The 23118-nt window shown below is 42.6% G+C and overlaps 1 protein-coding gene across 2 annotated transcripts in view; it reads right to left on the reverse strand.

The window, feature by feature from the left end:
* NELL2 (neural EGFL like 2) overlaps positions 1 to 23118 on the reverse strand; it is a 266470-nt gene that overhangs the window by 95659 nt on the left and 147693 nt on the right. The gene's annotated exons all lie outside the window — the stretch shown is intronic.

Consider the following 23118-nt stretch of genomic DNA (forward strand, 5'->3'; position numbering starts at 1 on the left):
CATATAAAATGCTTGGGCATTTTCAGTGTATTTAAGCTACTTTGGGCCCCAAATTCTATAGAATTTTATCAAGACTGTTTATAGATGATTGAATTTGTTGACTTTTTGTTATGTGATAGACCTCTTCACTAAAGCTACTACAGGCAGCAGCAGTAGCAGTAACAGAATGATTTTTCCATTTGGGTTTGTGCCTCTCCAAGGACAGAGTTTCTTTTGGGAAACTGTTACAGAAATCCTCTCTATCAAATAAAAATGAGTTTGTGTTTGATACAAAGCAGGGAGAAAGTTCTGTTCATAATCTGTTTTTATATATCAGTCTACCACCTTAATTATTTTAGCTCTTCTCTTTATTCTTCTCTATTTATCCATGTTTCTCTGGTAACCAGGAAAGCCAAGGCTGCAACTGAACTCCAACTAGCTTCAAGCATCAAGGACAACAAAAAGTCCTTTTTCAGATATGTGGGGAGCTGGAGGAAAAGCAAGGGCAATGTTGGACCCCTGCTAAACCAGATTTCATAGATTTCATAGACTTTAGGGCTGGAAGGGACCTCGGGAGATCATCAAGTCCAGCCCCCTGCCCAAAGGGCAGGAAGTCAGCTGGGGTCATAGGATCCCAGCAAGATAAGCATCCAATTTACTCTTGAAGGTGTTCAATGTAGGTGCTTGAACCACCTCCGCTGGCAGACTGTTCCAGACCTTGGGGGCTCGGACAGTAAAGAAATTCTTCCTTATGTCCAGCCTGAAACGGTCTTGCAGGAGTTTGTGACCGTTCGACCTCATCATCCCTTGGGGCGCTCTGGTGAACAGACGTTCCCCCAGGTCCTGGTGAACACCCCTGATAAACTTCTAGGTGGCCATCAGATCACCCCTGAGCCTGCGCTTTTCCAGGCTAAAGAGTCCCATGGCTCTCAGCCTGTCATCGTAAGATCTGTTTTCCTGACCTCTGATCATGCGTGTGGCTCTCCTCTGGACTCTCTCAAGCTTCTCCACATCCTTTTTGAATTGTGGAGCCCAAAACTGGACGCAGTACTCCAGCTGCGGCCTCACCAAGGCCGAGTACAAGGAGTGAATGACGTCCCGGGATTTGCTCGAGAAGCATCTATGGATGCATGCCAGCATTTTGGTCGCTTTACTAGCCGCAGCATCGCATTGGAGGCTCATGTTTATCTTGTGGTCAATGATGACCCCCAAGTCTTTTTCTTCTGTAGTGCTAACCAACGTAGCACTGCCGAGCCTATAAGGGTGCTGCAGGTTTTTCCTCCCAAGGTGGAGAACCTTGCATTTTTCGGTGTTAAACACCATCAGGTTCTCGTCCGCCCATTTGCTGAGCTTGTCCAGGTCAGCCTGGATCACCCGCCTATCTTCTGGCGTGGATGCTTTGCCCCAAAGTTTGGTGTCATCGGCGAACTTGGCCAGTCCACTCCTAACTCCAATGTCCACATCGTTAATGAAGATCTTGAATAGTATGGGTCCCAGGACAGAGCCTTGAGGGACCCCACTGGTTACAGGGCACCAGGATGAGTGACTGCCATCAATCACAACCCTCTGGGTCCGACCACGAAGCCAATTTCCCAGCCAGCAGATAGTGGTGGAGCCAAGGCCACAACCGGCCAGTTTGGCCAAGAGGTGATCATGGGATACCAGATCAAAAGCTTTTTTGAAGTCAAGATATATGACATCAATCTCTTCTCCCTTGTCCAGGTGATAGGTCACCTGGTCATAGAAGGAAATGAGATTGGTCAAACAAGACCTACCCGCAACAAACCCGTGCTGGCTGTCCCTTAGAATGTTAGCCTGGGCCAGTCCCTCAATGATGGCCTCCTTAATAAACTTTTCTAAGATCTTCCCCAGGATAGAAGTCAGGCTAATGGGCCTGTAGTTAGTCGGATCCACTCTCCTCCCTTTCTTGAAGATCGGCACCACATTGGCCTTCTTCCAGTCTTCTGGCACTACACCAGAGCGCCAGGAGTTTTCAAAGATCCGTGCCAGGGGCTGGGCTATGACGCTCGCCAGCTCCTTGAGTACCCTGGGGTGCAGGTTGTCAGGCCCAGCTGACTTGAAGGTATCCAGCTTCTCAAGGTGTTCCTTCACGAGGTCAGCATTGATGGAGGGTAGGGGATTCCCCTCACCCAGATTTCCCTGTCCCATAGCAGGCATGGGCATCCTGTGTGACTGATGAAAGACTGACGCAAAGTACCTATTTAATAGGTTGGCTTTTTCCTGGGCATCAGTTGTCAGTTGCCCCATCTGGTTTAGCAGGGGTCCAACATTGCCCTTGCTTTTCCTCCGGCTCCCCACATATCTGAAAAAGGACTTTTTGTTGTCCTTGATGCCTGAAGCTAGTTGGAGTTCAGTTGCAGCCTTGGCTTTCCTGGTTTGGTCCCTGCAGGACCGGACCAGCGCGGAGTAATCCTCCTTAGAGGTGAATCCCATCCTCCATCCTTTGTAGGCTTTCCTTTTTAGCCACAGTAGGTCCGCTAGGTCTCTGGAGAGCCAGGGGGGCTGCTGTGCCTTCTTGCTGCCTTTCCTCCGTGTTGGAATAGATTTAGCTTGTGCACTGAGGATCGCTTCCTTGAGAAGCAACCACTCTTCTTGAACTCCCATCTCCCTGGGGTCATGGTCCCTGAGGGCCTGACCAACTAGCCTCTTGAGCTTGTCAAAGTCAGCTTTTCTGAAGTCAAGGACTTCTGTGTTGCTGACTGACTTGCCAGCTTTACGGCGGATGGTGAAGCTGATCAGCTCGTGGTCGCTGTCACCCAACTTCCCATCAATCACTAGGTCACCAATTAGGTCGTCCCCCGTAGCCAGTACCAGGTCAAGCAGCGCTTTGCCTCTCGTTGGCCCATAGACTTCTTGAGTCTGGTAGAGGTCATCCACGCACGAGAGAAAGCTTTGCGCCCGCTCAGATTTAGCTGAATGATCTTCCCACGAGATGTCCGGGTAATTGAAGTCACCCATGACAACCAAGGTTCTGGAGCAAGCGGCCTCAGTCAGTTCCCGGGCGAACTCCTGGTCAAGCTCGGGACCTTCAGTGGGAGGTCTGTAATAGACTCCAACCATTGTGTCCCCTGTGCCGAATTCCCCACGAATTTTTACCCAGAGGGTCTCTAGCTGTCCATGCCGGTCGCCAACATCAGCTTGCAGGGACATGTAGCTTTCCTTCACATAGAGAGCTACACCCCCGCCCCTTTTGTCAACACAATCCCTCCTGTACAGGGTATAGCCATCTATACCCATGGTCCAGTCATGGGTGGAGTCCCACCAGGTCTCTGTTATCCCAATGACATCGTATTTCTTTGCATTGAGCAGGAGGACGAGGTTGTCCTGCTTGTTGCCCAGGCTCCTGGCATTAGTGTACAGGCAGGCAAGTGTGCCCTTGGGGGCTCTTGCCTTGCCCACAGATTGTGCCAGGGCTGGGGCAGGGGTGAGCTCCCTTAAGTGCCCCCTTAAGTGCCTTGATCCGCTGGCTTTGCAAGATGGGGCAACTGACAACTGACACCCAGGAAAAAGTCAACCTATTAAATAGGTACTTTGCATCAAACTTTCATCAGTCCCATGGGACGCCCATGCCCACTACAGGACTGCCCTCCATAAATGCTGACCTCGTGAAGGAACACCTTGAGAAGCTGGATACCTTCAAGTCAGCCGGCCCTGACAATCTGCACCCCAGGGTACTCAAGGAGCTGGCGAGTGTCATAGCCCAGCCCCTGGCACGGATCTTTGAAAACTCCTGGCGCTCTGGTGTAGTGCCAGAAGACTGGAAGAAGGCCAATGTGGTGCCGATCTTCAAGAAAGGGAGGAGAGTGGATCCGACTAACTACAGGCCCATTAGCCTGACTTCTATCCTGGGGAAGATCTTAGAAAAGTTTATTAAAGAGGCCATCCTTGATGGACTGGCCCAGGCTAACATCCTAAGGGATAGCCAGCACGGGTTTGTTGCGGGTAGGTCTTGTTTGACCAATCTCATTTCCTTCTATGACCAGGTGACCTATCACCTGGTCAAGGGAGAAGAGATTGATGTCATATATCTTGACTTCAAAAAAGCTTTTGATCTGGTATCCCATGATCACCTCTTGGCCAAACTGGCCGGTTGTGGCCTTGGCTCCACCACTATCTGCTGGCTGGGAAATTGGCTTCGTGGTCGGACCCAGAGGGTTGTGATTGATGGCAGTCACTCATCCTGGTGCCCTGTAACCAGTGGGGTCCCTCAAGGCTCTGTCCTGGGACCCATACTATTCAAGATCTTCATTAACGATGTGGACATTGGAGTTAGGAGTGGACTGGCCAAGTTCGCCGATGACACCAAACTTTGGGGCAAAGCATCCACGCCAGAAGATAGGCGGGTGATCCAGGCTGACCTGGACAAGCTCAGCAAATGGGCGGACGAGAACCTCACGGTGTTTAACACCGAAAAATGCAAGGTTCTCCACCTTGGGAGGAAAAACCTGCAGCACCCTTATAGGCTCGGCAGTGCTACGTTGGTTAGCACTACAGAAGAAAAAGACTTGGGGGTCATCATTGACCACAAGATAAACATGAGCCTCCAATGCGATGCTGCGGCTAATAAAGCGACCAAAACGCTGGCTTGCATCCATAGATGCTTCTCGAGCAAATCCCGAGACGTCATTCGCCCCTTGTACTCGGCCTTGGTGAGGCCGCAGCTGGAGTACTGCGTCCAGTTTTGGGCTCCACAATTCAAAAAGGATGTGGAGAAGCTTGAGAGAGTCCAGAGGAGAGCCACACGCATGATCAGAGGTCAGGAAAACAGATCTTACGATGATAGGCTAAGAGACATGGGACTCTTTAGCCTGGAAAAGCGCAGGCTCAGGGGTGATCTGATGGCCACCTAGAAGTTTATCAGGGGTGACCACCAGGATCTGGGGGAATGTTTGTTCACCAGAGCGTCCCAAGGGATGACTAGGTCGAACGGTCACAAACTCCTGCAAGACCGTTTCAGGCTGGACATAAGGAAGAATTTCTTTACTGTCCGAGCCCCCAAGGTCTGGAACAGTCTGCCAGCGGAGGTGGTTCAAGCACCTACATTGAACACCTTCAAGAGTAAATTGGATGCTTATCTTGCTGGGATCCTATGACCCCAGCTGATTTCCTGCCCTTTGGGCAGGGGGCTGGACTCGATCTCCCGAGGTCCCTTCCAGCCCTGATGTCTATGAAATCTATGAAACAAGATGCCTAGCACTGAGCACAATATATAGGTGTAGTCTCGGAACAGCTGCATTTAGACAGGCTTTTAATTAACATCCTTGCACAGGAATTCCTGGCTGGAATATCACATTGGAAACCTAAGTTTGACTGCTGTCCCTTATCATCACTATGTCTCTTTCGGCCTTCCTCCTTTTCAAGTGTCTTCAATCTGCTGAGCATCTGAGTTTCAGGCTGTTATACATAAACATATAACTGAGTTTTCCCAAACTGAACCTTAATTTTTATTTCCCAGTACTAATCTATTGTCCCTTTCCATTATAACGTACCTTTTAGGTACTTGAATCATTTCCCAATTCAAAACTATACTGTGATTGGTAAGAAACAGCTTATATCAGATCAGTGAAGAAATGTTCTGAACCAATGCTACTCTCCACAAAAATTCTGCTGACTGAGCCAGAGTTCCTCAGGACACCCAGGCTAGGGACAAACATTCCAAAAGCCTGAGCCTGAATTGATTCAATCTTTGCAGGTTAGTCTAACCTGGCTAGGCTAAATCATTTTTGTAACCAGACAGACATCCCAGAAATGCAGGCTCATGCCTGCAGTGGCACAGGCTAAAAGCCAGGAGGTGCTGGAGCAGCCCTCTCTTCCCTTCTACAGTACTGAGCTGAGGGCGGGGTGTGGGCAGACCCTGGCAGGATGCTGTGATTAGCCCAGCAGGAAATTGATAACAGTTTTTATCACCCAAGTAAGAAAACAGGGACATTACCAGCTACTTGTTGATTCTGCACCAACCGCAGCCAGCTTGTGGTCTGCTAGCACAGACACCTCCTCAGCAAGGAGCGGGGAATTCCTGCTTAGCAGGGAATGGTGAGGAGGGGGTGGGGAGCTGCAGCTAGGGAGCAGAGGGGTGGGGCCAGCTCTGCTGTGGAGCAGAGAGCCCCACCCAGCCCAGAGAGCATGCTGGGATGCTGGGGGAGTCTGATTTATCTTAAACCAGCAAGGGGTCTGGGACAGACATTGCATACACTGGTTTGGCCAAATCAGTTAAGTCTGAAACTACATTGAACCAGGTTTATCTCAAACTGGTTCCAACCATTCTCAGACTGATTTATGTGCACTGAATGTCTGTTATGTTACAGGTTTAAACCAGTTTCTGATCACTTAAGCTGGTTTATGTGTAATGTCTGTTCCTAGCCCAACACAGCATGTGCCTGAAGATGAGTTTTCACAGCAGGCAGCATTTCCTCATTTTTGCCAGTCTAGTTCCTCTGGCTAGTGAGGACGGAGCTCTATCCTCAAGCCTCTCTTTCTCACTTTTGGTAAGCTAATGACTTCAGGGAGGGAAAGATTTAGAACTGCAGAAAACCCTTGTGAAGGACTGCAAGGGAAGGAGAGGTTCATGGCTTCTTCTCACTCTCCTCCTGCACCGCTGCAGAAACAACTGCTATCTGGCCTTTAGAATCACTTGCAAATTTCAGCATAAACTGGAAATAAAATGCAGCAGTAAAAATACGTGCTTTTTGGAATTACACATGGGAACATAAACCCTTAAATGAATGAGCCAGTGAGTGAGTAGAGTAGACACTATGTTCATTTTATGAAACAAACCATTTCAGGGTACATTTCAGCAGAAAGCAACGTGCAAGGAAACACCAGCAAGCACACAACTCATACTGCTGTGAGTTGGTGGCACCACCAAAGCAAGCAAGGCCACTAATTCCAACACATGCTCAGAGGAGACTTTTCCAAACTAAGAAAATATTTGTGAATTATTCCATGAACAGTGACCTTTAATTTGAAGGCAGAGCTTGATACACTATTTAGGTGAGATCTATTTCAACAAATTAATCAAAGGTTACCAGTTCAGAAGACAGAGAAGGGAAATTATTATAGATAAGATTTATCCTGCAGATATGGATCTACCATATATCTACCATATCTTACAGATGTGGCAATCTACCAAAAAGGACAAAACCTAAAAAGCTGATGGATAGTAGTGCAAAGAGGCAGCAAAGGAATTACCATTTTGAAAAGGATAGGTTTGTTTTTTTCTAGAGAAGTGGCAAACAGCAAAGGATATACATTGTTACAGGATCAGTTATTTACTGGACCCCTATACAGTGTCTCCCTTAAAAATGTCAGTACAGAAGTTATACTGAAATTCCTATATTTTGAAGGAAGGTACTATCTAAAATCTAGGGTATAACAAAATTATTAAAGAAAAAAGCCAATGTAGCCTTAGGAAAAAAAAAATTCTTCTTATGAGTCTTGATGGATGGCTAGTTACTTTCTTTCTCTCTCTCTCCTCCCTCACCCCCCTCTTTTCTATCCTTCTTACTACTCTATTATTTTAAGATTAGAAGTATTTTTAATCAGTAACTTGACAGCTGACTGACAAAATTTAAGACTGAAAATGCTGGTTGCTAAACTATCTGTATCCAGTTAGCAATACCTTCTGGATTCAGAAACTGGCCTACTACATATAAGCCAAAGCTGATGCCAGTCTTTAATAGAGCATAACTACATAACCTTTAACACCCCTCCATCCCTACTTAAAATCTGGCTCTAGACCCTTCAGTTGACCTTGGGACAGATTCTATGTCATGTCAAACCACGTCGACGCTGGCACCCATGAACTGCTTGTTGATGAGGAAATCCTCAGCTGGCACAGAACTGGATTCGCCTGCAACAGCTTGTATTCATAGTCCTGGAGTACAAGTGGAGCCCTGGAAAGGGTAATTACCTGAGCCCCAGGATCATTACCCAACTAATGTAGTATACTGAGAGCAGCCCTGAAATTGTTCTCATCAGGTCAAGGACAAGATTTGGAGAAAACCAACTCCAAGATCAGAAAGAAGCAGTTGTCCCTTTTGTGGATAACAGTTCCAGCTAAGATGTCAGCTCTTTGTCTTTCTTCAAACTCCTCATTCTCACCGAGGTCTAAACTTTTCTTCCCCTTTACAGTATCATACTTCTTTTGGTGAGAGCACCCATTGCTCTGCAACTTTTGCTGCCTAGACCAGGCTTCTCTCCAATTAACTGACTTTCACCTCATTTCCAATGTAATAATATCTTCTTTCCTTGTATAAACGCCTCTTAATTTTAATGTCTGAAAAAGCCTCTTTTCAATTCATAAAATGTTAATTGATTTAATAGGAGATTTGTATTCATAAGATGACCACGACTTAGCCCTAATTGTAGTACATGGTGTTAAAGAATTTGTGAAAACAGCCTATCCCATTCAAAATAAAACCATGTTGTACTGTCATTGTATCAGTCTGTAGATATAAGTTCATCTTTGTTGTCTCAGGGAGATAGGGGCATATTCCAGTTTTGTAAAACAGCAAGACTAAGGTATCCTGAAGAAATCACCCTTAAGGAAAATCAGGGTATCTTTATTTTTTTTTAAATCGTTGCAGCCTTCTCATGGTGTGATCCATGGGATATACACTGGGGTTGGAATGCCACAAAGAGGCAGCCTGCAGACGTAATGAACCAGTGAATTACCTAGTCAGATTTCCAGCCCATACCAATGACAATGCATTGTTGCTAGTCAGTGCCAGATAAAAGCTGGGGAAGAAACTGGGCACATCTTCTATTACCCAAAGCCATCTTGGGAAGATTTTCTTCTTCTGGAAGCCCTCTTCCCTGGCTAATGCTACGGGGTGCTAACATGACCATTCTCCAATGCACTGAAGACAGAGATCAGGAGAGCAACTGCATGGAATGGCCTAGAGTAGCTTTACTGTTGTATTTTCTAGTTTTGAGAATATAGCAGGAGTGCATGGGAAAAGTGTGCTTGGAAGTAGCCCTGCAGAGAGCACCACGGACAATGGTGTCAACATTTTATAAGTAGTTTCAGAGTTAACAGGCCATTGAGATGAATGGAGATACATTATTCTTCCAGAGCCATTCTTTCAAGCTCTTTATAGCCTCAGGTAGACACCACTGCATCCTTTTATATTGGGACGTTCTCCTTTGGTGAAATTTGAGCTAAAATGAAAGCATAAGGCATAGATTTTGGAGTTCAGTTTTGCAATAATGCATGAATTCTGTGCCTATAATTTCATAGATTTCATAGACATTTGGGCTGGAAGGGGCTCTGAAGGATCATCGAGTCCAGGCCCCTGCCCCCAGGGCAGCAAGTCAGCAGGGATCATAGGATCCCAGCAAGATAAACATCCAAATGTGTCTTGAAGGTGTTCAAAGTGGGTGCTTGAACCAGCTCTGTCGGCAGTCTATTGCAAACCTTGGGGGCTTGGACAGTAAAGAAGTTCTTCCTTATGTCCAGCCTGAATCGGTCGCAGCAGAGTTTGTGACCATTCAATCTTGGCATCCCTTGGGGCGCTGTGGTGAACAGATGTTCCCCCAGATCCTGGTGAACACCCCTGATAAACTTATAGGTGGCCATCAGATCGCCCCTGAGCCTATGCTTTTCCAGGCTGAAGAGTCCCATGGCTCTCAGCCTTTCATCATAAGGCTCTCCTCTGCACTCTCTCAAGCTTCTCCACATCCTTTTTGAATTGCGGAGCCCAAAACTGGATGCAGTACTCCAGCTGTGGTCTCACCAAAGCCGAGTACAATGGGAGAATGACGTCCTGGGATTTGCCTGAGAAGCATCTATGGATGCAAGCCAGCGTTTTGCTCGCTTTACTAGTCGCAGCATCACATTGAAGGCTCATGTTCATCTTATGGTCAATCATAACCCCCAAGTCCCTTTCATTTGTAGTGCTAACCAGCATAGCACTGCCGAGCCTATAAACATGCTGCAGGTTTTTCCTGCCAAGGTGGAAAACCTTGCATTTTTCAGTGTTAAACACCATCAGGTTCTCATCTGCCCATTTCATGAACCTGTCAAGATCTGCCTGGATCACCCTCCTGTCCTCAGGTGTGGATGCTTTACCCCAGAGTTTGGTGCTGTCGGAGAACTTGCTGTCTGCTTCTGACAACGTCTACATCATTGATGAAGATGTTAAAAAGTATAGGCCCAAGGACAAAGCCTTGGGGGACCCCACTGGTCACAGCGCACCGGTGGAACTACAGAATACCTAAGGAAATGAGTACAAGTAATACCTTCTACCTCTCTTCTCTTTTTTACTTAAGAAGTTATCACTTAATTATCTCAGCCTTTGTAAGCCTGAGTAATTCAAATGTAAAAGTCCACCAGAAAACCCACATCTCATGTCATTTAGTGTAGAGTACAGTATTATTTCTGGTGCCACCTGCCTGGCTGATTACACCCTTTTATATATTTGTTAAAAGGACAACCTCTCAATCTAAGTCATATTCAATAAAAATATCCATAAACGGCAATTTTTTTAAATCGCCCTCAAACCAATTCTTTTGGTCCTATTCCTCTTTTCTGAACATGTTAGCCATATAGAAAATCCTTTTACCACATACTAATCCTCCCTATCCTCAGCTGCTTCTTTTAACTCTTCTCATTTAGGAAAAGCTGGAGATTTCTGCGACTGTCAATTCTCCCGTAATATGTGCAGATTTCTGTGATATATTTTTATTTGGCCATGGATGGAAATTCTTAAACACATTAGCCTATGCTAAAAGTGACTGTGGCAGGTGAACAAGACTGCATCTGGATTCCAGATATGCTTGAGTAATAGGTAAAGGTTAGGAGAGCAGGTGGGTTAGCGAATGAAACAGACAAACAGACCCTGCTATAATTGGATAGTTGATGAACAGTTGCTTAGAGCTGGGTTGGTAGCTGAAGAGGAAAACAATCTGGAAAACAGACACTGGAAAAGAAGGAAAGAAAAAAGGTTTGGTTTCAGATTAAATAAAGGTCTGAACTTTGATCCCCACTGACAACCCAAGACAATTCAAATGAAGCAGAAATATGAGCTTCTTTGTAGAGATCTAGCAGGTAGATAATTCTGACTTTGTTGCTATTTTAGTAATGTAGTAGCATAGCAACAAGCTCACTCAGAAGCATCATTTCACTACCAGCTATGGCTAGAAAATGGCCATTGTACAAGATATTATGAGAGCATTTATCTTGAAAGACATTTGAGCTCTTTATGTGGATTAAAATAATATAAAATAGATAAAAACCATGCCAAAATAAGAAACCTAGAATCAAATTTGTTTTGAATTGCAATGCTTTGCATATGTAAACTGACTTTTGCAGTGTTTGTTATAATCAGCAATCTTGTAAGCCCTGGCATTATTTTAAGTGGGTTTAGAATATTCAGGATTATATATTGCCTTTATATTTTATGTAGCTTTATACTATTTCTGATATATTTTCTGAAAGAAATTGCGGAACAAGAGATGAAAGAAACATTGGTTTCTCTCGTTTATTTCACTGCCAGTACAGAATTACTTGTCCCTGTATTTTCTCAGGTGGCTTGCTAGCCCACATTACTCAAACCATGGCACTTCTGTGCTCTAACATACTTTTTGGTGAGGAATATGTCCTTCATGCTAAATCTGGGTTTTTCTTCTTTTCTTTAATTGTATCCTATTATTCTTAATCTGTCTGCTACTTTTTGCATCACCCTGCACAATTATAATTTGTCTTTTTTTATTTAAATACAGAAATATACTAATCTCCCATGCTCTGAAAAACTGGAAATTTTATAAAATTACAAAAGACATACAATATTCACTGGAGGAAATCAACTATAATATTTTATTAATATTGTTATAATTTATACAATTACCATTTCAAACATACCAACTAACATGAGGCTACTAAACCAAGAAGCCAAAAATTATCTGGGGTCTCATAGGTGCAATTTTTTATTTCCTCTTCTTCATGGCTATGAAGGGAAGAGGGGGTGAAGAATAGTTAAAGTCGTGTAGTATTATTTATAACTGCAGCTGATTTTCAAAGGTCCTGAGCATCAGCTTCTCACGTTATCCTGCGTATAAGTTGAAGACAATCAGGTACCTCTGAAAAAAGCAGATCAGCTTTATACAGTTAATTAAGTATGGATTTAAAGTCATCATTATATGAACATCATGTTGAAGGCCTGATTAAACCCTGCATTTCTCCAGTCAAACTGCAAGTCTGATCTGCTGAAATCAACAGCTATTCTTGTGTATGATGAGAGTGGCTCTCTACTGAATTAGAGCTCAAAAATGGTGGTGTCATTTCTTCTTTGCAAATAAATTTCTATTTTTTATTTCTAAATAGAAATAATAAGCTCTCATTTAACAGCTCTGAAAGCATTTAAAATAATGAAAATATGCAGAAAATATATAAGCAAAAACTATGACAGAGTAAAAACCATTAATGCATGTAAGCTGAATGAAAACTATTCCCTATGACTAAATACTAGTTTAAATAACCTCTCAGTCGCATCTCAGAATCCTCTAATGTACCTCTCTCCTAACTGTCTGGAAGAAAAAAAAATAGATGGGCTTTGTATGATGTTTGACTTGGATTCTGAGGAATCAAAGATGAACCTTGCTATCAGTTTCATTCGTAAACAACTGCAAGAAAATTTCAGCCAGAGCACTACCAACACTGAACATACTGGTAGTTGGTGCATTATGGCATAGAAACAGAGGGCATCCGTTAGAACCTAATTTCCTAAATAGTTTGGGAGCTTACAGGTCAAAAGGAAACCTTTAAAAGTTTACTCAGTATTCTATGGATAGCTGTATTCTGCACAGCTGCTGTTTCTGAATGGTGTTGAGATTCAATCCCTTGTACAGTGCATCAAAAAGAAATGCCAACATCTTGCTTTAGACGTAGATGGTACAGAGTACCGACAATGGTAACTACCCTTGTTACTTAAGGCTTATAACAGTAAAGGATTTAAACAAGACACATAGGCCTTGTAAAGGCATTCAGTTTGTCCTGGGAGAGTTGTTGCTCTCTCAGGAGAAGCCACAAGTGTGCAGATTCTCAGGCTCTTTCTCCTACAGTAAAATCGGTCACTCCAGGAGAAAAAGAACCTGGGAACAACCAGGGTTAAAGCAAGATTAAGTCATTCTTCAGAGAGTTTTTCCTGGGACAGCAAATGTCTACATGTGCTGTGGTTTGTCTCAGAAGAGAACATAGTCCTCCTGCATTCCCGCCTCTCTCCCAGGATGACAGTGCCCCCCCTATTGGACTCTGTTGCTCCAGCAGAGAGCAGAACATGTCTCCCTCACAATCCCCGTATTGTGCTGCAGGAAAACACAGACTGACCATGGGTACTCTGGATAAGACAATCAGAGCTGCCCTATGCACTGCTGCCAACGGTTGCCAGGCAGACTAAGGAAGCCTGCAAAGCAAGTTGAAGTGCACTCCCACTGGCAGCACAGGGTCAGCACTGCAAGCTCTTCACTTTTCAGAGCCTCAGCATTCGAATATCTGTGCATGTAGGTCTGGGTAAGTTTCTCTATCAGGAAAACAAATGTGGGAGAATTCTCCCAGATTATCTGACTGTGTATGTGCAGCCTTAATCTGTGAACCCAGGTACCCATCCTGAATCAGACATACCATCTTCTTTCCAAATAAGCCAATATATTAGCTCCATTTCATCTTATCAAATATCATTTGTAGGAGTCCAGTGGGTAATATAATGCTGAAAGGAATCCAGCACATGTTCACAGCAAGTAGATCCTGCCTGACTAACCTTGTTTCTTTCTATGACCAAGTTACTAAAAGCTTAGATGCAGGTATCAAAGTAGATGTCATCTACTTGAACTTTAAGAAGGCCTTCGACACAGTCTCCCATCCTATTCTTAAAGCAAATTGAACGGCTATGTCATAGACAATTACACAATCATATGGGTGGCAAATTGGCTTAAGGGTAGTACCCAGAGAGTGGTGATGGACGGGTCAGTATCAACCTCGAAAGATGTGGGCAGTGGGGTCCCCCAAGGCTTGGTCCTTGGACCTGTGCTGTTCAATATCTTCATCAGCCACCTGGATGAGGGTGTGGAAAGCACTCTGTTCAAGTTGACAGATGACACCAAACTACGGTGCAAAGCAAACACCTGATGGAAAGAAACTAAATCCAGGCAGACCTGGACAGTTTAGAGAAGTGGGCAGAGAACAACAGGATGTAGTTCAACAAGGACAAGTGCAAGGTCACCTAGGGAGAAGGATTTACCAGAACACCTACAGGCTGAGGGGTGACCTTCTCAGCAGCACAGTGGCAGAAAGAGATCTCAGAGTTGTTGTTGACTCCAAGATGAATACAAATCATCGATGTAATGAAGCAATTAGCAGAGCTAACTGCAATCTGTCATGCATTAGTAGGTACATCATGAACAGGTCCAGGGAAGTGATGCTCTCCCTCTATGCGGCACTGGTCAGGCCACAGCTAGAGTACTGTGTCCAATTCTGGGCACTGCAATTCAAGAAGGATGGTCCAGACAAGGGACACTTGTATGGTTAGAGGCCTGCAGGGAAGGCCTTATGAGGAAAGGCTGAGGGACCAGGACCTTTCCAAACTCCGCAACAGAAGACTGAGGGGGGATTTTGTGGCAGTATACAAATTCACCACTGGGGGGCAGCAGGGAATAGGAGATGTTCTGTTTACCAGAGCACCCCTTGGAATAACCAGAAACAATGGCCACAAGCTGATGGAGAGAAGGTTTAGGCTGGACATCAGAAAGAACTTTGTCATGGTTAGGATTGCCAGAATCTGGAATGGGCTTCCAAGAGAGGTGGTTCTCCCCTCTACCTTGGGGGTTTTCATGAGAAGACTGGACGAACACCTGGCTGGGGTCATATGACCCCAGCACTTTTTCCTGCCACTGGCAGAGGGTCAGACTTGATGATCCTTTGAGGTCCCTTCTGATCCTAGCATCTATGAATCTATCAATATGAAGCTATGAATCTTTACTGAGTCACAGCCAGACAGTTACCATCCAGTATCACCATCATACTGAGGAATTTTTTGAAAGCCCACATCCTAGAGGCTTTGGGACAGAGAAGCAAAAGCTCCCAAATCAATAAGACCCCTAAAAATTAAGTAAAACCACTAAGGTATAACTCTACCCATTTCCACAAGGAACTACTGGAGTACTAGCAATATTCAGAGTTTTTAATGACAGCTAAGAGAGCAAAAAAAAGGCATCATCATCTACTCCTTGAAAAAAATAACTTATCACTTTCACCAAAATGATATATAATAAGATTTCTAGAGTGGTTCTTTCACAAGCTTCTCAATCTTTGCCATAAATGGAGACTAGACGTAAATCAATGTTGGCTAAACAGTTTATCTCAGCAGACTATTTTCAAAGATGGGGCTTCACCAGTATCCTTCTCACAAAGAGAGGCACTGACAATCTCATAGGAACATAGAACCATAAGGGATCACCTGGTCATTGAGGAAGCCCACCAAATTCCATTACCAATGGGTCCAAGGGCTTGTCATTTGTCCCATCAAACACACATCAAACAGATGTTCCCCTCCACCAACATCTCCATAGGAATGTCAAACGCCCCTACCTGTACCCCATGGAGAGAAGAAATTGTTCTTGCTACACAATACCACTCAGAAACAAAAGCAGCAGATGACTCTGACAGAATCCAATCGATGATTTTGATGAAAGAAAAAGTTATTTTGATTGAGGGAAAAAAAATCAATTTATCAAATTAAGCACCATCAGGAACAGTCCCACTGTCTGGAGATACTATGCAAAAAGCAAAGAAACCATTTTCATCTTCAAGAGAACAACCTCACAAAATTGGGGAAAGAGAAAGGAAAAACACTGAAGGCACAATCCGATCAATAAGTCTCCACCATTAATCTAAACATGATCCCTTTTCTGTTATAGGTTTTGTACAAGAATCACACCAATTGAGAGGGCTTCTAGGGGCACATCGATTGATAACTGTAAACTCAAGACTGGGGTAAAGTAAAAACCAAGTCTTTAAGGATGTAATCTATCAGGAAAAAAAGGGAATGGAATGGGGAAAAAGGAGTGGTTGTATGGAAAAAGGCACAAAGACAGGGATTCCAGTATCAGATGAATAACCACTAAGGCTAGCTTTATTTCTAGAGGATAGCTTTACTTCTAGAGCAGAGAGGGAAGAGAGATATGCAATACAACGCAGTCAAAAAATACAGTATGCTGGTGTGCAATAGTGCAGACTTTCCCAGGGCCTGTTGTCAAATAATTATTACTTATTTTATTGATTTTTATGGCAATCTCCACTTCAAACATTCCTCATCATTAACTAACTAAAATACAATATGCTTATTTATCTCTATGCATCTTTCCCATATGTCAAGTCAATCTCTCTAGACAATCAATTATTTTCTTGCTGTTCTCAGAATTCCTTCCGTTTGCCAGATTTGTGGTTTAATTTGATTTGTGAAATGTGCATAGCTGCCAAAATTTCAGAGTACTAACACTTCAGGTGGTATTCAATCACAATTTGGGTGGAAATAATTATTACATTCAGTTTACTATGAAGGACTAGTCAGAAAAAAATTATTAAATGCTAAAAAAATTACTAAGAGTATTGTGGAAAGTGCTGTTTGATTAATTTCTGAGCAATGTAAATGACTTAGTCTCCACACACATTACATTTATGGTACAATTCACACGTTAATCATGGCATACATAGGAAGGGTGCTATATGCATACCTGATTTAAAGCACTAGAAAGTGAGGAATGAGCCATAAGACGTTCTACTCAACATAACATTTTTTACTCATTTGTATGAAGCCTTAAATTTAATGTGTGACCAGTAGCTGACAATCATTAATCATCAGCCCTACTGGAGGCTTGGTTGGAGAAGCTGAAGAGCTTCATCTTACAGGGACTTTAAATCCTGTAGCAGGCAGTCCATCCTCGACTACTCACTGCTAGAAACAGGAGGCTTCTGGCAATGGAGAGGGAGCCTTTGGCTTCATCTGACAGAACTCTAAACCCTGTGCTAAGCAGTTCTGGTCAGGTAACCTGAAGGAAGGGAGCAGAGGCTCCCCATGGGGGGAAGCACAGGCTTCCCCCAGGCCGGGGACTTTAAATCCCATGCTGAGCAGCACCAGCTGGAGTAATCCCCTAGCCAAGCCGACAGTCAGCTCATTGTTGAGCAGCCAGCTTTCAACTTGCCAGTTAAAGGGAGTCCAAGATCACTGGACACCCCCTACACTGCCAGCTACAGCAGAATTAGGATCTAATCCCTGATCCCATAATCATACCTTCTGCTATGCACGTGCGGCATGGAAGCTGGTGTGACAGTTGGGATCAAGGATCAGATCCCTCATACCTTTAAATGAAAGTCTGTCAGAGGCCTTATACATGCTGTATAAGCTTAATCCAAACTCCAGGCAAATCTCTGGTAGAACCTTCCATTGAGTTTAACAGATATTATAGTAAGCCCAGAAACCAAAAAGAGCAAAATTGAAATCCATGCACATACTATTCCTTCCCTTGTACTTGAGGACCATCCCCTTTGATTCATATGGATTTGTTTCCCCCTCTCAGATTACTAGCCTCTTCTCAAATAGTTCATGGCAGCGGTAGCATCTCTTCATTACTCTGCAACTTGTTTGTGCAGTGACATTAACATTTCTCTGAATAGCCAATTTCCAATATGCTGGTTCTAGCAGAGACAAAATGTTCTGTTAAAATGCCCTGCATTTTCAGCATTGAGTTTTTGTTAACATAAATAGGGAACTTTGCAAAGAAACAATTAAAACTGCTTTTCTGAAGTGCACAACTCTATCATCTGCTGAGCATGTCAATGTAAACACAACATTTACCAGCCCAGAAAGAACGCAACATAATAATGATTTTAAGGGGCAATTCATTCCCTTTACTTAATAGTGTTCAAGACTTGCTGTGAAAAAAAAATCTAAGTGCTGTTTAGAGGAGCTGGTTATAATAGTCTCGCATGTTAGAAAAATGATTGCAGCATATAGCCTACTCAAAACTAACTTGTATCAAAAGGTAGCTCTTGAGGGATAATTTTATTTAAAAAAACCTTTTGCTATTTTATTTGAAAGATCAGGGGGGAAAAAATCAGGAGCCTGTCAGCACTTATTACTAATGCATAATATTTTCATCTCCTTTAAAAATGTCAGCATATTTTGCCATTTTTCTATAGCCTAAGCTTTTCCTTTACATGAAAGTTGCACCTAAACTTCAAGTACGATGTGCTCAAATTAAAATAAAAAAGAAAGAAAATCTTCTGAAAGCCATTCAATGAAAGAATTATGAAAACAGCTGTGAACCATTTTGAAAATAACTGTGTAAGTGACTAACTTTCCACAAGGGTATAGTGGAATTAATTATTAATTAATAATAATTAATTAATAACTGTTATTTCTGTGAAATTAACTGTTAATTTCAGTGCAGCTATTTGGATGGATAAAGCTGAAGGACTTACGTAATCGGGTGTTTTTGAAACAAAGGCCACAGACTTCCACATTAGCAATATAATTCCAAATGCTAACTTGACCTATGGAAAGGCACAACTGTTCATTGTCACTCTATGTCAGAGGAGATAAACATTAAAAAGTAGCCTGATATCACACCAGTATAAGACAAACACAACCATCAGTTCTGAGGAATGCTTATGGACAACAATCACGCTTCAGAAACCGTAATGCCTATATTTCAGTTCTGCTTGTATGTCCATTTTTATTACACGTGCATGTAGATAATGTGCTTAGGAATTCATCTTTTCCTAATGGTATTCATTTGGACTCTCCAACTCTTAATCATTTGAACTTGGGAACAAAGGAACCACAAACAAATACTGTTTATCTGAGAAAGGAAAAACACTAAATGCACAATCCGATCACTAAGTCTCCACCTGATACTTATCATCCCTTGAAGGAGCCCACCTCTCCTTATTCAATACGTAGGAATTCTAGAGGTCAAATCTAGTCACCTTTTGACAGTAAGGCATTGAAATATTAGTCACCTAAGTGGGGGTGTCCACAAGAATGACCTGGATCTGGCCCTCAGATACTACATAGAAGGGGTACCTTATATGCACCTCAAAACAACAGTTTTATTAGATAGCCATGCCCATCCTACAGGCCCTGTGCAGCCAGGCAAAGGGGGAGTGAGAAAATACAGGGAATGTGTGTACTAAGCACAGGGCACAGCTTTTCAGTTTAGCGTTTGTTGCTTATCTACCTCTGAACATTTGGATGTACAGCAAAAGCTTTGTTATCCGGCCCCCATGGGAAATGGGGGGTGCCAGATAACCAAATATGCCAGTTACCTGAGAGGCCCGCATCAGTGTGCCGGGGGACAGGGAGGGAGGCCCTGGACACACTGGGAAAGACTGCTATGCTCCAGTTCATGGGGGCTCAGTGAAACCTGAAGTGCCACAGTGGGTGCTGGATAATGCAGCTTTTACTGTAGTTCAGTATTTAGTTCCTATCCATACCACACACAAGCTTTCATGGTGAACCTCTGAATGTAAACAGTCAAGAATAATAGATCCCACACTGCGTATATTTTTCACTGAATCAACCAACTATGTAAAACTCACCACTAAAAAGCAACAGCACCTAACAAAATCTTGAATTTATGTATTCATTACAACTTCTGTTGTGAGAATCAAGATGTAATACAGATATGAATGAAACATTTCCATAAACATGGCAGGGAGAGACTGGCTGATTTGGAAATTTATTTTGCCTCTAAATCATTTATTTTGTGCATGACTGACAGAGGTAGAATTTTTTTTTTAAGCTTTCGCATCTAAGAAAAAATAATGAAGTTTTCCTGCCTCTATTCACTTGTTCCTTTTTAAGCAATGACTTTGTATCTGCACATGTATGTTTCAGAAAAGAACGATGGACATCTTACAGTATGCTGCTAGCAAGCTGAATTGAGATTACTTATTTAGTTTTAAAGTTTCCCATTCAAGCTATCACAATCTCATTCCTTTCTTGCAACTCCTGTGCACAATGATGCAATAATGCCAAACAACAGTGTTTCATAGTTTCTAGGGTTGGAAGGGACCTGAGCAGATCATCGAGTCCAACCCCCTGACATGGCAGGAAAGAGTACTGGGGTCAAACGACCCCAGCAAGATGTTCATCTAGCCTCCTCTTAAAGACCCCCAGGGTAGGAGCCAGCACCACTTCTCTTGGAAGTTGGTTCCAGATCCTAGCCGCCCTGACCGTGAATTAGCGCCTCCTGATCTCTAGCCTAAATCTACCCTCTGCCAGCTTGCGACCATTATTCCTGGTCACTCCTGGTAGTGCTCGGGGGAACAGGGACTTCCCCAGTGCCTGCCGGTCCCCTCTGACTAGTTTGTTTCCTATCGAGAAATTTAACAGCGCTCCAAAGCACAGGCCACAGAAGTTCTTAGTCTAACCTGCAGTGCAGTAAGAACTTCTACAGTAAGTCAGCTTCTATATTAGCATATTATCAATTATCATTATATAGCAAAATATCACACATTGATGCAATTCACACAAGAACGCAACAAGTGAGACAGCTGAAATACACTTGCCGGAGTTTACATCTCAGAACTCAGGAGTCAGTTGTTGCCTGCTTCCCAGGGCAAGGAAACTACCCTTCACCTCTTTGTTTTGACCGTTTTAAAAGTATTTTAGGAGGTGTGTTAAACCACAGATCTGTTCAGGATCTGAATAGAGACTTGGACAGAGAAGCTGCAGCAGAAAGTTAAACAGGGCTAAATACCTAATTCAATTGTGGCAAATCTGACAAATAGTAGTACATTCATGTTCAGGAAAGCTTGATGTTCTCATAGTCTGTTCACCAGCAAAGGGAGGTCAGGACAGGGTTATATATGATACAATCACATTTTCTTCACAGCTAACCCAACTTTACTCAGGTAATTTTGCCACTCTAGTATTGCTAAGCTGCCCCAAAAATGGCACTTTAGGATGTCCTTAATACAAAAGGCAGGCAAAGCAAAGACACCATTATGCCACGACAATCTCTGGCTGCTGGAAATGTTCTAGATGTTGCTGGCAAGTGATACAGTTTAGAAAAGTGTAAATCTAGATTGACTCATTGATGCCTTCAACTGCTTTTAGGAGCAAATACCATAGGTACTCATCACAATGTAGAGGACTGGAGAATCTACCAGCAACCACTCCTTGTACTGATCCATGTACAACAAACCCCATCTAATTTCAATGGATTTTGAAACACTTCAGTACCAATGTCTAAAGTAATATAGAAACACCAGTTCCATTTAGAGATATCATTCTCACTTCACAGTCATCTATTCAGACCTCTCTCAGGTATCTTTGCCTGCTATGCAGTATATTAGAGGTTCAAAACAACCGAAACAAAGCCAGCTACTGGTGTGAAAAAATAATAAACATAATGTATTAATTATTACTATTATAACTGAAAATATTAATGCTCTGACTGGTATCATGTAGCTGTTCTGTACATGAAATATTAGGAAGCATGAACTCACGTATTCTCTCTGATTCTGCTACCCTGAATAGACCATACAATCAAAACTTCCTATCAGAATTGTAATTCAGTATCTAAAATTGAAAATTCTTCAAGGAATATGCTTAGCTCCTATAAACATAACTAGTTAACTATTATATTTCTAACACGGTCTCTTAAAAATAATAAGTTTCAGGCCTCTCCATCTTCCTGAACTGTTAAAATTGCTTTACTACTGCTTTGCAGTCAGATAGCAAGTCTTGATTCATCCTTTTTACTCTGAAAACCAGCATCATCACATTAACAGAGCAACATATAAGATCCTGTTCAAAATAACTGCATGATACAGTAAATGACCATATACCATAAGCACAGTTCACACTAAGAATGTGGAGTGCTCGCACATGCAATTTTTTTTCTTCCCTCCTTTACATTCATAATGGGCAGATGATGATAACATCTTAAAATAGTGGAAGAAGGGGTGGCAGGCATGGGGGGAGGTTAAATTCTAAATTCTTCCCACAAACTTCAGTGACTTTCTACTCAGAACAAAACGTTTTACACTTTACTTCCTCAAACTCTGGCCATCATTTAATTGACTAGATCTCATTAAATCTCTTTTTAAAATAAGATATCACAATATATTGAAGTATAATAAGTTTCTCTCTAAATTGCATGACTAGAAGTACTACTATATGCTACAGGGGGAAAACTGTGTTTGGAAAAATATAGATAAAAATAACAGACCAGACGAAATCAGTTGGACTCTTTGTAGAACATATAGTTATTATTTCTTTTCCTCAAGCACTAGCTCAGTGCTTCTTGGCACTGGTGTGTTTACAAACAAATCTTGAAGCAACATAACCTGAATTAGTGTTTTGCTATTCACAACACAAATAAATTCTTCAAGGGTGACAACATAACTCAATTTAATGGTGGGTATCAAGTAAACCATCAAACTCCATGTTAAAAGTAAAGTAATGACAGCATACCTTCGTTATTTATATTTCTTATAAACTTAGAAGATGGGATTCACATGAAAAAAACCCTGAATGTTAATCTCTACATGTTACTAAGTGAATAGATAGTAAACACTGCAGAAATGAATGTCTTGTCCCTTCACTAATTTGCAAAGCTACAGCAGCTTCCCAAGATTCCTGCCTGCTTTAACAAATTGCTCTAGTGTAAATGCCTTCTGTGCCAGAAATATGGGTTACTAAAAGCAAAGTGCTCTATTACTGATCAGAGCCTGTGGCTTAAAAAGTAATATGACTATAACTCAGGTTTTTAATAATTATATGTTCAATCACTGGTTTTTAGAATTTCTCGTTGGTGATTGAAATGCAATGAAGGAGTCTCACAGTTTTCTACAAATCACAAAAATACTAATGGCTGCACTGGAAGTGGTCAGAAGTATTGTGGTACCACAAAAATACAGTGCTTCCATAGCATATATGTCTAATAACTACCATAAGGTAATGTTCATTAGCAGAAATTTCACTACTGAAAGTTATTACCTTCCTAATGTCATAGGGCATCTACACATGTAATCGGGGTGGGGAGCATGCTTTAAATACAGCAGCTCTCAGAGCCACTCTAATTAAAGCATCCATAGTGTCATGTGCATTCAGCATC

The sequence above is a fragment of the Crocodylus siamensis genome, chromosome 4 (genome assembly GCF_052110815.1).
Source record: "Crocodylus siamensis isolate JL-2025a chromosome 4, ASM5211081v1, whole genome shotgun sequence".
In the NCBI taxonomy this organism is placed as follows: domain Eukaryota; kingdom Metazoa; phylum Chordata; order Crocodylia; family Crocodylidae; genus Crocodylus; species Crocodylus siamensis.